Below are 17,526 nucleotides of genomic sequence, written 5' to 3'. Positions count from 1 at the left end.
ATTTTTCATCTCTCATGATGTGCTCTGCGTCTATATTTACTGCATCTCCTGTATAGCAGTAAATGTTGATTTCATGTTCTTAAATTATATATCTTTTTATTTTAAGTACATTTTTTATTATTTCCTCTATGACGATAGTCACCAGATATAAAATGGCAGATCCTATTTTCATTCGGTATTGGAGGAAACAAACGTTTCTTATTTTTTGTCTTTCCAAGATGTCGTTAATTTCTGTGTAGGCTTCTGGTCCTCATTATCAAGTAACATGTTTCTTTTATTTTTAGCGGCATTTAATATTACGCAGAAATAATATCTTTTTACGTTCTAGGTCTCTTCAACCATATTTTCTTCTACGTCTTAGGTATCTGTTACCCTATTTACTTACTTCTGGTATTAGTTACTGAAAAGTGTATCGTTCTCCTCGTAATATGTGCCCTTAGTATGCGGCCTTACTTAATTTTTGTATATTTAAAAAGTTCTTTATCTTTTAGGCAAACTCTAAATAATACTCTCTCATTTCTGACACAGTATTTCTGTTTCACAGTTATTATAAGCATTTGGCGCAAGCACTACAGTTCAAAAAGTTTGTTAATGAATCTGGACTTTAACGTATATGCTGTGCTTTGACAAAGGCATATTGGCTAAAAGCCTACAATATTTTACGAAATAATTTATTTTGCTTTTTGTTTTAGTCTCACGGTCTCAACTAGCGTTTAGTAGACAAGATTAGTATTTAAACTGTCTGCTTTGTTTGACTTCTTCTTCAGCTGTACATATTTTTAAATTTGAGTAAATCATGTTTTTACCCACAAACATGATTTTTGTCTTATTATTATTAATTTTCAAACCCAAAGATTCGTTTGAGAGAATTAGATCATTTTAGAAGATCATTGAAAGATTTTAGAAGATCATTGAAAGTCGTCGATGTTATCTGCCAATACCGGTGTGTATGTGGTTGGAATATTGACTGCGAAACTTATTTACCTACCTACTTATCTACCTAATCATATTTGACTTTGATTTTTAGAACAAGCCAATATCGGTGTATCGGCATAAATCCTATATTATTAATATATTACATTTCCTTCACTTTAATACCCTTACTAGAGTCTACCACTGCTTTTGAATTCTGTCATTTACCGAAATCGTTTTATTTGTTCAATGTCAAATAAAATGTTAAAAAAAGTGTAATGTTTTAGATATTTATATGTAATAACAATAAAAACTAAATTCGTACATTGTATATTATTTGTATCTTGTTGACGATGTGGTTGGAATTAACTGAGCCGTTGCTTCAATTGATTTCATCATTATTTGTTCAAACATTTCGGAATTGCACATTTTAAAATTTAATTTGGAACAATTCTAGTATGAAAAATAGAGATGGAATTGTCTATGAGAGTAAAGTTGATGTTTTTGTATACGCAGTAAAATCATTTCGGTATGAATTGGTGCAATATGCAGTATGAAATAAAATATTTTATGTTACCTATTACTCCAATCGTCAGAGACGAAAATGCCACTGAGCCTCTAAAAATCATACCAACAAGCTTAATTTTATTGAGTTATTTTAATTTTGGGATCCCAATGAAGATGCAAAAAATTATTTATAAGCACTTTTTCTGTAGAATGAACCTTCTCCGAAATAACGCTTGAAACGAACGGCGATTTTAACTGTCAGTTCAATTTGGCGCATGTAAAATCAATTTTTTTTAAATAAAATCGACGGTAAAAATTCGATATATTCTGACCAGAGTGTCCTATCGACAAAAATCAAAACCCGTTTTAAAGAAGAAGCGAAAGAGTGCAGCTTTTGTACGCAATTTTTGCATTTTGCCGCAAATGAAGTCAGTTTTTATCAAGCTCTTAATAGATAAACGTTGGCAATTTTGGCCATTTTTTAGGATTCTCATGAGACCAATAAAATTTATTACCCCCAACGATTGGTCGCTGTAAAATTTTCATTGTTAGAGCATAGTTTAACGTTTAACGTATGTATTACATAAAATCATAAAATTTCGATTTTGTGTTTTAGCAAAAAGTAGGAGGTATTTGAAATATGCCTAAAAATGCTGAATCCACAAAAACTCTTTCTTTTTGGTTGCTCAAGTACGTGTTCAAAACTACAAATACTTCAGTTACAAATTTTACCTAATGCCGTCTTCGTGGAAGCATTTCCCGTGGCGTGAGATCATTTGTAATGTTAAAGTTTAAACTCAGCTCTGATTAAAAGATATCGAATTTTTACCATCGAGTTAATACAAATTTTATTTAAAAAATTGATTTCGCGCGCGTAACTGATATTTAGAATTGCCGGTTGCTTCAAGCGTTGTTTCTGAGATAACGGTTTATTCTACACAAAAAGTACTAAATTGCATTTTTTGATGTCCCAAAATTCACATTCTCTGAAAAACTCAGCGTGTTTGATCAATGATTTTTAGAGACCAAATCTCTGAAGACTGGACTGTATGAGTTAACCAATGTAACGATACTCGTAGGTGTGCCAAACACGGTTTCTTCGGTGTAGGTATCTACTAGTACTGCTACAATGTTTTCTTTTTATTTTACATAGTTGCTCAAGCGCTAAGGTTATTAGGTACATGAATATATAGAAATGATATCATTTACATATATAACTATTAATTTTTGTTTAATATATAATTTGAGAAATGTTACCAAATGTTGAATTTAAAATTTTCTCCTAACATTTCACTTGTGGTTCCGACGACGTTATTTCGTCTTTTTTACTAGTATTTTGGATATACTGGAAGGATTCTTCGAGTGTAACATTACATTCTTCATATAAAGGTAGTGCTATCAATTATATGTCCGTGGATAAGTCGAATATGTACTAGACGAAGTTGAGTAACAACTTGATGGGACCTGTTGTTCATTTGATATTTCCACGGATTTACTTATTACGAGTCACTTCGAGTTTCGATTTTGAAACGTCCCACTGGTTTTACCACAAATTTTCGACCTTCACTTTAAAAAATGATTTAGATCTTAATGCTTTCACGTTCCTACTCTCAGTATGTAAGTTTTTAAAGCGATCAGTGAATATGTTATTTCGAGTTGGATTGTTCGAATTGAAATGAGCGGCGAGTTTATATGTGAGAGTTAAATATATTCTTGTATATTTAAGAGATGGCTCTCCAGTTTTCAGTCACCAGTCCAGTTTTCTGTTGGGCTGGCCGGGAAGGCTCCCGTGGCTATTCTTAATAATGTGGTTGAATACCTAATGATTCTTTAGCAGACGAATATACTATTGTAACAAAATAGCTTACCTCCGGCGCGTGGTACGTGTAACAATTCTCAAGGTCTTGGTATATTATCGTGCACGTTGCGTTTCCAGCACATAGCGTTTCCGAAAAATATAATTTAAATGGTTTTAAATATGAACAACGCACACTGTCCGGAACGTAGCGTTTCAGACACTTAACGTTTCCGTTCAGTATATTCGAAAACAATATTTTACTAATGCCGACGGCTACGTAACGAGTCGTAACCGGTTTGTAAGGATAATGTTAATTAGATGTCCGTCGTTTTCCGCTTTTTGTTTATTTAGGTCTTAGTTTGATTTTGATACAAAGTATATAAAAAAATAATTTTCGAGGCTATTTTGTCATTTATGCATGTGTTTTTATTGCTTTGTGACATTTAATCACGGAAGTGATAAACAATTAGGAATTTAATAATAATTAATAGGTTTAACAATTATTTTAGAATGAATAGGATTCAGTTTAAATATGTTTTAAATTTAATTTCACCTTCAGTTAAAAAACAAAATACTACATTTAACGAAGCCATACATATCAAACCAAAAAGTATTTTTAAAAAGAAGAGGTATCACTTCCGTACAAAAGTCCTAATTGTTTATCACTTCCGTGATTAAATGTCACAAAGCAATAAAAACACATGCATAAATGACAAAATAGCCTCGAAAATTATTTTTTTAAATACTCTGTATCAAAATCAAACAAATACCTGAATAAACAACTGGAGGAAAACGACGGACATCTAATTCACATTATCCTTACCAACCGGTTACGACTCGTTGCGTAGCCGTCGGAATCAGTAAAATATTGTTTTCAAATATACTGAATGGAAACGTTAAGTGTCTGAAACGCTATGTTCTGGACAGTGTGCGTTGTTCATATTTAAAACCATTTAAATTATATTTTTCGGAAACTAAACGCTATGTGCTGGCAACGGAACGTGCACGATAATATGCCACGACCTTCAGAAGGATGACTCCAGGATATACGATCGATGGAGTTGTCAATAGCGCAGTTACAGTGATGTTACGGTGTGAGATAATTTATTAATTTAAAAATAAATTGAATAGTGACTTTTGGAAACTCTTTTTGAACTTTTGAATAATTAAAGAAGTATGTACTCAGATTAGTTTGTTTAAATAGGGATATGGTATATTGCAACGATGTTAGTGGACTAACTAGAAAGAGACCATATATGTCTCAGGAATGGCGTTTATTCATAGATTTATTGAAACGGAGTTTAAAAGCCTTACTTCTACAAGCCTAAGTTCTAATACCCTCTGGGTGATCTATTGATATAGGTATAAATTCTACATAAGTGGAAGAAACCTATGAAACTAATAAAATCTTGTGAAAATCATTAAAATCTAATAACAACACTAGAGCCTGGAGTGTGAAATCGTGTAAAAAAGTGTGAAGTCCACCGTTTACTGTTTCTTCCAAAATAATGTTACCATCATTACACATAAAATTGGGTCCAATAAATTTTTTTCTTAAGGCAATAGACAAATCAGGAGAATGATTTCCATATCTTACGAAGAAATTCCTAAAAATGTGAGTGAGATAAGTGAGGCGAAAATCAAGGGAAATATTTTCAGATTCGGAAAAGGTCCTCAGATCCGGAAGTTATTCCCGAAAGAGTTCCTGTTTTTAAAGAAACTTTGCCATTGATTTAGAATAAAAGCATGGAGTAACATTAAATTGGTGTGTGAGAATTTCTTAGAAATTTACCAGGTTGGCAACTATAGAGAGTTAATAAAGGACTTGTTACACGGCTTAGATGTATCCGCATTGATGGGATGTAACATGTCTCGTAAAATTCATTTTCTTCCTTACCATTTGGATTTTTCCCCTGCACATTTTGGAAGAGTCATTGATGAACACGGTAAAAAGTTTCATCAGGACATACGTATTAGAAGTGGAGAAACGGTACCAAGGAAAAGACATTGAATATACTACTTCTGGTAAGTGCTGAGAGATGTTCGGGAAGCTACTTCTAGCCGTAAAATCCCAAGACAGATTTTTTAAAGTATGTACGTTTATATATTTTGCATATACGATTGAGCAAAATGAACGTTATATTTGAAATCAGCATACTTTACATATTTAAAAACATTTTTATTTCTGAGTTCAAAAAAAAATGCATTCACTGTTGAACGGTGGTATTTTCTCTTTCCAAAGTTTTTAAAAAAATGATCTCTCGACACCATTTTGCAATAAACGACGAGGTCATATCCAATACTTTTGAAGACAACGAGCAGAATTACATTTCTAAAGAGATTAAAAAGTTAGACAAGCCTTTTATCAAGTATATTAACCGAAAGAGACTCTGTTGAAAAATAAATGAGAAAAGCGTCGAAAATCGTGCGTTTTTCTAGCTAAACCAGATAAGTGTCAAACATATTTTTCGTTCTTAGTATTTTTTTCTACAACTTTTACAGTAAACTTGTGTAGTGCGACTATTTCTAAAGCTACTTTTTCATCATTTGTTCGATTTAATTTTAAATTCTGTAATAAAATTTATTTTCAAGCGTTAAATGGGGAGTATCTATAAAACGTAATGTAAATTTATTTTGAATTTTCCGTTTAATTGATCAGATTCGTTTTGTATTTTATTTAATAATTTTTAATTGATATTGCCCTTTGAGGTAATATTAATGCGTCGCCATATTGTTTCCTACTAAAAGTTTTAAAATTTAATTTTCTATTGGCTATTTATTATGTGCCATTTTTGGAATACATTATATTATCAAAATCAGTTGAAATATTGTACAGTATGATAGGCAAATTTATTTAAAAATCATAATTGTGAGTTTCAGTTACATTACGAATATTATTAAATTAGTTCGTTTAATGGGATCTTCTGTTATTTTGAATATTTTATTAATGAAGATGGGCGATTCTGACTAAAACTTTATTTATAATAGCAAAATTTTTAGACTATTTTCTAAAGTTTTACAAACTTAATATGTACCGGTGGTCCAATAAGCCGATCTCTCGGCTATATATAAGAAACTATTCATGTTATAACTTTAGGAGAAAAAATTCCTTAGTAAAAGTGGCCAAGAGAAATCGCTGGAAACTTTCATGTTTCTGGGTTAACCGCTAGGAGGCGTAACCTGTGAAGAAAACTTTGAAAACCAGTTTTTTGGGAAATATGCCCAATTATACCAAGTGTTAAATAAGTAAACTAGAAAGAGGCCTAAAATCTGCACAAAGTTGTTTAAGTACTTTTTTTAAATTTTTTTCAAATAAAGGGTGGGGGAGAGTGGGAAAGTATTTGGGGATAAATACCTATAACTTTGGTTTGGATCAACCGATTTTAACGAAATTAGTGTCATTAGAAAGAGTGTGGATGAATTAATTTACATCTACTATAAAATAATTTCATTTAGTTTTAATTGTCATAGGTAGAGGGTACTTTCGAATAGAAAAAATTAAAAATTGGTTTTTCTTCAAAATGTCTAATAGAAATAAGTATTTATTGTAAATTATAATGGAACTGGATTAAATTCGTAACAAAATGGCACAAACCGCATGTTAATAGCTTTTGTCGAACTCGAGATATGAATAAAAATGCATAAACATAAGTAAGTATAGTATTGACTCACCCTGTATTATAAATTAAATTAAAAAATAAATCAGTAGGTACTTTCAAATTTTTTTATAGCAGAAGAATCTTAATGTTGATACCTATTTTGTCCATTGTTATTTCATATGATTAAAAATAGTTTTTTCGAAACTCAGTAGGCTACGACAATGAATTTAACGGGAAGTTCATATTGTTTATTTATTGACAGCAGTCAAAACATTATTAAGAAGTGTTATATTATAATTCGAATCGAAGATTGCACTTTTTTCAATAGATATTAATATTGGTAATATTAGTAATTAATTATCAGTACTAATAATTCGTGATGAGTATACCAAATGCAGAATTGTATGATATGATTGGAGTTTATGGCAAAGAAGTATTTGAAAGAAAGGCAAGGAGATTAAGAGAAACTGGTAGTTTTCATCGTCCTTGTTTTAAACGACGTAGTAGAGGTAAGACCGAAGATAATTCAATCAATGCTCTTGCTTTAATTCAACAGAATCCACATATACCCAACACTACTGTTCTAAGGATTTTAAAACATCACAGGTGGGTTTTTCATATTATAAAGTGAACGTTTAGGTAAGAAACTTGGAATTTCCTTTAAACTTTAAATTCAACTGTTATTTTAATATTCCGATAAAAACGACAACACGGCGCTTTTATCCTTTTATCCGTTACTTAAAAATACTTATGCACGATTTATCTTATGAAACAATTGTGGATGTTTTAAGATTTTTTGAGTTTTAGTAAATATAGTGGTTTCTTTTTCACCAATATTTGTTGTTATGTTTTTTAGACTGCATCCTTATCATGTAGTTCTCCACCAAGCTTTACATGAGAGAGATTTTGATGCAAGGCTGAATTACTGCAATTTGATGTTAGGTCACCTAGAAGAACAACCGCATATCATATCAAAGATTTTGTCGACAGACGAGGCTACGTTTAATAGTGCGGGTGGTGTTAATTTGCATAATATGCATTATTGGGCTAAAGAAAATCCGCACTGGATACATGAGGTGCAGGTTCAAGGTAGATGGAGTCTTAATGTTTGGTGTGGTATAGTTGATGGAAAGATCGTAGGTCCATATTTCTTTGATAGAACTTTAAATGGCGAAACATATTTGGATTTTCTGAAAAATCAGTTGCCTGTTTTATTGGAAGATATTTCCTTACAAACAAGAAGATATATGATATTACAACATGACGGGTGTCCTGCCCACTTTTCCAGACGAGTTCGAGATTATTTGTATGCAGTTATTAAAATAAATGGATTGGAAGGGGAAGTATATTTTCATGATCAGCTAGATCTCTAGACTTAACATGTCTGGACTTTTATCTTTGGGAAAGATTGAAGGATTTAGTGTATCAAACTCGACCAACCACGCGAGACGACATGAAACAGCGCATTATAAACGCAATAAATAGTATATCAACAGCTGAGATTGAAGCAGCTGTTATGTCTACGCGCGATAGATCACATCTTTGTGTGGACAACGATGAAAAAGAATTTGAACATTTAATTGGACATTAAGTTTTAATTATTGAGATATTTGTATGATCTTTCACATATTTAATTTTAACTTATAATAAAGGGTGAGTCAATACTATACTTACTTATGTTTATGCGTTTTTATTCATATCTCGAGTTCTACAAAAGCCATCAACATGCGGTTTGCGCCATTTTGTTACGAATTTAAGCCAGTTCCATTATAATTTACAATAAATAGGTGTTTCCATTAAACATTTTAAAGAAAAACAAATTTTAATTTTTTCTATTCGAAAGTACGCTCTACCCATGACAATTAGAACTAAATGTAATTGTTTTATAGTAGATGTAAATAAATTATTCACACCAAAGTTATAGGTATTTATACACAAATACTTTCCCACTCTCGCCCACCCTTTAGTCGAAAAAATAAAAAAAAAGTACTAGAACAACTTTGTGCGGAATTTAGGCCTCTGTCTAGTTTACTTATTTAACACTTGGTATAATTGGACATATTTCACAAAAAACTGGTTTTCAAATTTTTCTTCACAGGTTACGCGCCCTAGCGGTTAAACCAAAAACTTGAAAGTTATTTCCAGCGATTTCTCTTGGCCACTTTTACTAAGGAATTTTTTCGCCTAAAGTTATAACATGAATAGTTTCTGATATATAGCCGAGAGATCGGCTTATTGGATCACCCAGTACAATTCACTTTCTTTGATGGTAAACTCGATAAAATATTATCTACTGGATTATTCATTGATCAACAACTATAAGTTATCCCTGATGCAGAAGCATAATTAAAGTAATGGTGTAATTCTATTAGAATCGGTTATCGAACGATTATCAGTATAAGTAATCCCCCACTTATTAGTCAACAGCTACGGGTGGAAGAACCGACACTTGGAAGAGCATTTCATTGACCTGGAGCTGAGAAATTGACTTAGAAGACGGAAGAGTTAAATTAGTCAGTGGCATTGAGATGTGGAAAACCACGGCATGACTACCACATTAAAGATAAGTAAGGATATCCCCAGGATACTATAATGGCTGAAAATCCAAAAGAAATGGCCCTCACTCCCGAGCCTTAAGTGGCAAATGGGTGCTAAGAACCCAAGTCAGGCAATAATGTCTCAAAAGTGAGAAGGATCGGTACGTGGAACATTCAAAACATATACCAAACAGGTAAGGCAGCAAAAATTATTCAAGAAACGACAGGAATGAACATAGATCTGTTAGGATGTCGTGAAGTTCGATATCTAAATTATGGAGTAACAATTTTCAATGAATACTATAGTAGTAAAAAGATAATAGTAAAAAGGGAAACAATTAAAGCAGTGATAGGATTTACATAGCAGTCCCTCCAATATAAACATCATTCAGGTGAAAAGAAAAAGACAAACTTCTATCGGATTCTAAAAGACTCTCTAAAACTGACAAAAAAACAATTTTAACGCAAAAAAGGACAAGGTACAATCTAAAATGCTGTGGGACATATGGTCTTGACACAAGAAACGAAAGAGGCGAAAGGCTGATCCAATTTTGCCAAGAAACGGATATGGTTATAACGAATACATTTTTCAAAGTGTATCCAAGAAGGCTTTATACATAGAAAGCTCCCGATGATACCGCAGGGAAAATTGATTTTATCAAAAGAAACCAAATTGATTTTATCAACAAAAATAAAAGTTTTTGAAATTCTATCACCTTAGAAAAAACATATCCAGGCGCAGATGTCTTCTCGGATCATAATCTTCTCGTTGCAGATATCAACACACGACTCAAAATAATACATAAGAAAATGAGTCCCAGAATAGGTATAAACATACTGCTAGAAAACAAGATGTACGAAAAAGTAAAAGCAAAGCTTATTAAGAATTTTGCAAAAATAGTTAAAAACACTACTAGCGATATAGGAGAACAATGGAACGAAAGGAAAACTTCTATTACCATATGCCAGAGTGGATGATAGTTAAAATATTGCAGATGATGGAAGTACGAAGGAAATTAAAAGGTAGAAATGTCAATGAATACAAGAGTTTAATAAGAATATACCACGGAAAATAAAAAGAGCAAAAGAAGCATTGCTGACGAGAAATGTACGGAAATTGAAACACTAAAACCCAGACATGACGACTTCCGTATGCACAAAAAAAATCGGTTGCCTGTAAAGTCGGTTTTACGGGCGAAGATTTTACGTGACAACGTCTTTTTCTCGGTAGAATATTTATTGATATGAATATTATTAAATTGCACAATAGGAACAAGGAATTGAATGAAAATAAGAATTGCACAAATTTTAACTATAGAAATATATTTTGTTTACTAAAACATTGTACATGTAAACTTAAACTTAACTAATTTCTATTTGAGTGATTTTGTTGAGGATAGGACGATGATAGGAGAAATATGAAATGAAAGGAAGTGTTTCTGCTGTAATGTGTCTTGAACGCCAAGAACGCTCGAGAAAGACAGAGACACAAGCACGCACCGATTCAACGCGCCTAATTCTCTAGTGCTGCGCGCGCAGCGGACCGATCATGTTTGAGTGGGAGAGAGACGCAAGGCATTCGCCGGTCCGGCGGGCCTCTCTCTCGTTCGGTGACTCATCGTAACAGACGTGAGCGGGCGTTACACTTTTTCATGAATGACTCCGAGCCACAACCTAATTTAAGACGTTGTCACGTCAAAATTGAAGAGGTACAGAACACCAAAAAAACAACGCAATTCCGACATCGAAAAAGACCGACTGAAATATACAATCCCTGCGGCCCAGAAATAATAAACGAATAATTAACTATGGCCGTGAAGATTAAAGAAGGGGAAATCACCAGGACCTGAAGTGCTTGTTAAAATTTTAAAGCTATTATAGGTACACCAAATCGGGGCTCTTTCTAAGCTATTCAATAACAGACTGGCGATTTACCAAAAGACTGGCTACTGTAAATATTCATTCCATTTCCCAAAAAAGTCAACGCTAGGAAATGTGAAGAATATAGATTAATTAGTTTGATGAGCCATGTACTTAAAGTACTCCTTCACTCTCGTATATACAACAAATTAGAAGAACACCTAAGCGATTTAGAGCAGTATCTGGCATGAAGGAAGCATTTTTCAGTTTGCAAATTGTAAATGTAAACCCAACCTCTTAGTTTTGTCGTTGTTTACGCAAGATACTACAAAAGTTCACTGAAGATGGATTGATTAGTCCGCAAACGTTCTGATCTTTTTAATTCATTTGGATTTTTAAATTTAATTTTAATTAAATATACCACTTGCAACAGAAGTGTTTTACTTCGATGTTAAAATGATATTTAGTAGTGTAGTGTATTATGTTAAATTTTATTATCTCTAATTTTTATGCGTTCTAAAATCTTCTCATTCTAAATCTAAACATTCTCATTTAGGATACATTTTTCATTTCAGTCTTAAAAAAGGAAATAAAATATCTGGAAACTCGACTAAGTTCAAAGCAAAGAATTCTTTAAGCAGTTGCCTCGAGGAAAGGATGAACAATAGAAAAATAAATTTAACCAAATAATTTTGTGATACTAAACTATTAAATATTTTATTAAGAAAGAAGCAAAAAAATTTCAGACAATTTTACAATTAATAAACATCATATATCATATGCGCTAATCCGTATAATTAAAATTACAAATTCATTAAAATTCCTATACACATTATCAATAATTGTTTGGACTTGTATTCAAATAAAAGATATCTTCTCTGTGTTTTCTTTTTTAAATTAAATCAAGACAAACATTTTCTTTCAAGAAATATTACTTATTTTAATTTTTTTATATCTGAATTAAAAGATTATATTTATTGTGAAATGAAATAACTGAATAAAATATAAAAAAAACCAAATTAATTATGATCTAGTTATGATCGTGGTTGAAAGTCTTTGTTGATTATATAGCAAACTAACCTTTTATTTCCAAGAATTCTCTACTGGCTCTTTTTCTTCTTACGACTGTGATCTGCCCACCTTTTGCTCGTAATCTCAGTACCTTTTGCTCGTAATCTCAGTTACTCTACACACACCTGCTATATCCTCTACTAGTCAACGCCTCTCGCACACACTATCACCTCAACAGTCTATCCAAAAGCCCCTGGACCAAATTCCTATCTCACAGGAATCCAATTTCTTTCTAGTCGAAAGGATTTACACTTAATCGATTAGTACCAAATATACTATACAGTATACTACACTAGTGGCCAGAATTCTGGAAAATTACGGTTTTTTTAGCAAGACTCGTCTCATGATCATGATTTATATAGTTTACCATTACAATTACAGTTTTATTTTATTGTTTTATATTCCTGCATAATATTTTATGTATTTCTCACTCTTTTTTTATTAACATCATTATTTAATAAAATATGGAACCAGATTCAAGCGAAACGCCGAAAATCCGAGATTTGTGAATGGCAACATTGGCAATACTGTATTGCGTCAGGTTTTGCTAGTCAGTCAACAACCCAACTGGAAGCGGTTAGGTGGCCTTTAGTACAGTTTCGTGCGGCTTCCAGTGTTTATTAGTGACATCAGGTAGTTGTTACTAAGGTGATATTGTTTAATTGTCGGAGAGGAATTCATCAGCGTCGATTCAACGAAAATGGCAACCAGAAACCCAAAACGTGTTGACTGGTCACCAGAAAAGAGAGCCAGAGCAATTATTCTTTGAGAAGAAGGTTACACTTATCAAGAAATAGGAAACAAATTGGGTGGTGGCGCCACAAAATCAGGTGTCATGAAAATTTGCAAACGTGGAACGACAAAATCAGCAAAAAAGATCTGGCAGAAAACCCAAAGTTAGTCACTACGATGTGCGTAGAATATGCCGACTTTCTTAAGAAGATCGTCGCAGATCCGCAAAAGATATTAACGGTATTGTCAAATCAACTGGATTACAAATATCGGACCGCACTATCAGAAGAAAGTTGTGTGAAAATGGATTGCGAGCACGTATTCCTAGAAAGAAGCCGTTCCTGAACAAAAAAACAGAGGCAAAAACGCATTTATTGGGCTTTGACACACAGAGGGTGGACAGAAGAACAATGGAGTAAAGTAATTTGGAGTGATGAAACCAAAATCTCGATCTTGACTGGGAGTGACGGAGTGAAGTTTGTTCGCCGACGACCGGGAGAAGACCTTTTGCCCCAGTGTACTACGGTCACTATGAAGCATCCTGTGAGTGTCATGGTATGGGATTGCATGACCACTAATGGAGTTGGACGTTTAGCAGTAATAGAGGGCAATATTAATGCAAAAAAATATCAGGAAGAGATACTACAAGCCAAACTGCTGCCGACTATCAGAGATTTGTTCGAAGGGAATGACCAACAATGCATCTTCCAGCAGAATGGAGCGCCTTGTCATACGGCTAAGACTTCCATGGAATGGTTGAGAAACCATGATGTTACTGTTCTACCTTGGCCTGGAAATAGTCCCGATCTAAATCCAATAGAAAATTTATGGTCAAGGCTGAAAGTCTTAGTATCACGCCGAAACCCAAGCAACAAGAGAGAACTGATAGAAGCCATTATTCAAAACTGGTTTAGAGTTATTACACCAGAAGATTTGGCTCGTCTGGTCAACTCCATGCTTCGCAGAATTGAGTCTGCCCTAACAAACAAAGGTTATCCTACCAAATACTAATTTTGTTGATAATAATCATTGTACCATTTTTTTTAAATATATCTAATAATAGCTAACGGCTGTTGTTTAATTTATTTTTAAATTTTTAGAGGTTTTTTCGTCTTAAAATAGATGTTAAATATTAAGTAGAAGCATAAAACGATGTAATACAATTATAGATAAACTTATAAATAACATAAGTCTTGTGAAAAAGAGGAATGCTGATAACAAAACTAAAATTTTTGAAAAGTTTCCAGAATTTTGGCCACTAGTGTATACTGTTTGTTTATTACAGGATGTACTTTCGTTGTCCACTGCTATCAATCCTTGGGGCTCATTCCACAGACACTAGGCGTTTCACTGCATAATATGGAACAAAAAAATTTGCTTCTTCCGACGTTCAAATCACAGTAATCTTCCTTTTCCCGGGCAAAACCTGACTTCCTTCACTCCAATCCCTCCTTCTCCAGACACACACATCCTACATACCACGCCAATCCTTTCGACCAATCAAATTATGTGACTTGTCAAACACAAGCTCAATGCTATTATGATATCACATAACCTTAGTATTTCCAAACTTTACATAAATAAGATCTTTTCTTTGTCTCAAAGTTTCTAGAGACAATACAGCTAATACTACTTCCGTTATTGTATACTTATCCCTGACCACAAAACTTTCTTATTCTTTGTTCAATTTCTTTGTAAACAAAAGACTTAAACCTTATATTCTAAAATTGCTATATTTGGGCTATTATTAACATTAATCGTTTATGAGAATTCCTCTATTGTTTGCATATATTAACGTACAAATATCTATTCTCCTATCTGCCTACTTTCTACTAAATTAGAAAACCATTACTCATTCAAATATTTGAATCTTACAAATCTAATATTCCTACTTATAAGGTGAAACGACTTTACCGGTCGGTGAATTTAATTTTTTATTAGATTTTAATAAATTTAAACCATAACAATATATAACAATGCCTAATATATGAATATATATATATATATATATATATATATATATATATATATATATATATATATATATATATATATATATGTATATATGTATATATATATATATATATATATATATGTATACATATATATATATATATATATATATATATAATATATATATATATATATATATATGTATATATGTATATATATATATATATATATATGTATACATATATATATATATATATATATATATATATATATATATATATATATATATATATATATATATATATATATATATTAATAAGGTCGAAAATCATTATGCACCTGTTACCTTAACAAAATGAGGTTTAATTAAATTGCTGTTTCCTAATTATCGAAAATATACTCGTAACTACACTACAGCCAAGTACATAGGAGCATACGTTTCCAACTTTGCAAACTCCAATTAGCTATTTACCCGCTCCATTGCGACATATACTTCTAAAATGAGTAAAATATTATCCCAAACTCCTAACCCTAGCCAAGGAAACGCATAACCATATATCTTCCCTTAGGTATTCAAGCAAGCCCTCAAATAATTAAATCCATCCCCCTTCTCTGTCTCATTTAGTGTTTTGACTGAAGAACTTACTGGTAAAACGTTGAAATTTTCGACCTGACTAGAAACATGAGCGCGTAGGGTGATTATTATTTGAAGGAATATTTGGTACAAACTATGCTTATTATGTCAAATTGATGAAATTATATCATATAAGTTAAAATTTGAAGAATATGTATTTTTCGCGAATTTAAATATAATTGAATAGACAAGCAAATTGCATTTACCAGGAAAAACTCTATCTTTAATTGTTAGAGCTTTTTTTAACTGTTCATCATGTTTTTTCTGTCCATTTTTGGATTTTAGTCTTTCCTTTTCTCTTCTCCTAATCTCTAATTGGTGCAATTTCCATCGTTTAGAAATAGGTTTCTTAACCCATTTAGTCCTGAAACTTTTTTTTTGTTTAAACCTGAATGTATACATTGAGTAGTGATTAAAAAGGCTTCAAAAGTCAGGGAAATATAAACAAAAAAATATCCGACCTCCAGATTGGCCACAATTTGGTGTTCTTTTAAAAGGACAGTAGGACTATAAGTTACTTTAAATGAAAAATTTTTTTTGTTAAAAATATTTATTTATTAGCAAGTACAATTTAAATTCATTGAGTGTGATAATTATAAAAGCATTCTTTAGGATGAAGGACATTACACTTATGACAAAAAATTTTTTTTTATGGCAGTGTACGCATCTTCGTTGCTGTTCTTGATAGGTTACTAAATGATCCAACCTATCATAACGTGAGTGTTCCCGTTGATTGCTTGGCGCTTTTGAAGGTCCCCTTTTGGTGGTTCGCTTGTGCGTTTCTAACAGCTCAACTGCAATAGCCCTTCGGAATGCTAACTGGTCAAGTTTTCCGCCATCCTGTTTTTGCAAGTGGTATGCATTCTGAACTGCCATATCAACACAATGGGATATCAAAGGAAAATACCACTTTTTTCCTTGTACAGTTGTTTGATACTGAGCAATATTCTGGTCGCTTCTGTCAACTCCACCCATGTTTTCGCTGTACTGCTGTATGGGCTTAGGTTGATTTATGTATATATGCTTCTTCTCGGATTGTAAAAATCGTTTTACTTTATTTAGAGAGAAAACTGAAGACACGTTCGATGCAAAAGTAACGACACTATTATCATTCCAATTACATATTATACTATCATCATCTACCATGGGATAATCAAAAGCACCTCTCTCCAGTTTTTTCATCTCTTTTATTGTTTTTAGGGGACATTCTGGAATTCTATTTACTCTTATGGTACCTGTACCTTTTATGTTTCTGAACTTCAATTCTTTCAGGAGAGACAAAGATGTGAAGTAGTTATCAAAAAACAAATGAAATGGCGCAAATGGCATCTTCTGTAAAACATCGGCGTATTTGAGAACAACACATGACCCTAAACCTAAATGACTATATTTTGGTGGTAGAGTTGAAGATGCTGCCTGATATGGATAAAAATAAATGATATATCCAAGTCTTGTTGCTCCAACCCAAAACTTGTAGCCCCAGCGAATGGGCTTTCCACGGATGAATTGTTTGCAACTATGGCGTCCAAAATAGGCCACCATAGCTTTATGTATACTGTGGTTTTCTTCTATTGGAGCATATTCGAAGAATTTTTTGTTCAGAGATTCGAAGATTGGCCTCATTTTAGAGAACTTATCTTGCTTATCCAGTTGGGTGTTATCATTGCAGTGAATGTTTGTCATAATATATTGAAATCGATTTCTGGATATAGCTGAACAAACTATATTATTCGTATCATCAGAATTTTGCCAATACATTTTTCTTCTAGCAACAGAGCAATAACCACTAAGCAGTAATATACCAATGAAGCAGAACATTTCATCCGTAGATATGATGTATGTATATGTATGTATAATATATTACTATATTCCGTAATTTGCTTAACTATATCAGCCATAAACAATTTAAATATCGTTGCTGGT

At 32.4% G+C, this 17,526-nt stretch overlaps 1 protein-coding gene across 2 annotated transcripts in view; it reads left to right on the top strand.

Moving 5' to 3' along the window:
• Nucleotides 1-17,526, top strand: part of LOC140434840 (protein no-on-transient A-like) — a 335,075-nt gene that overhangs the window by 189,280 nt on the left and 128,269 nt on the right. The window lies entirely within an intron of this gene.

The sequence above is a fragment of the Diabrotica undecimpunctata genome, chromosome 2 (genome assembly GCF_040954645.1).
Source record: "Diabrotica undecimpunctata isolate CICGRU chromosome 2, icDiaUnde3, whole genome shotgun sequence".
Classification (NCBI taxonomy): Eukaryota; Metazoa; Arthropoda; class Insecta; order Coleoptera; family Chrysomelidae; genus Diabrotica; species Diabrotica undecimpunctata.
The sequence above is the reverse complement of the archived record's forward strand: the minus strand, read 5'-3'. Positions and strand labels throughout refer to the sequence as shown.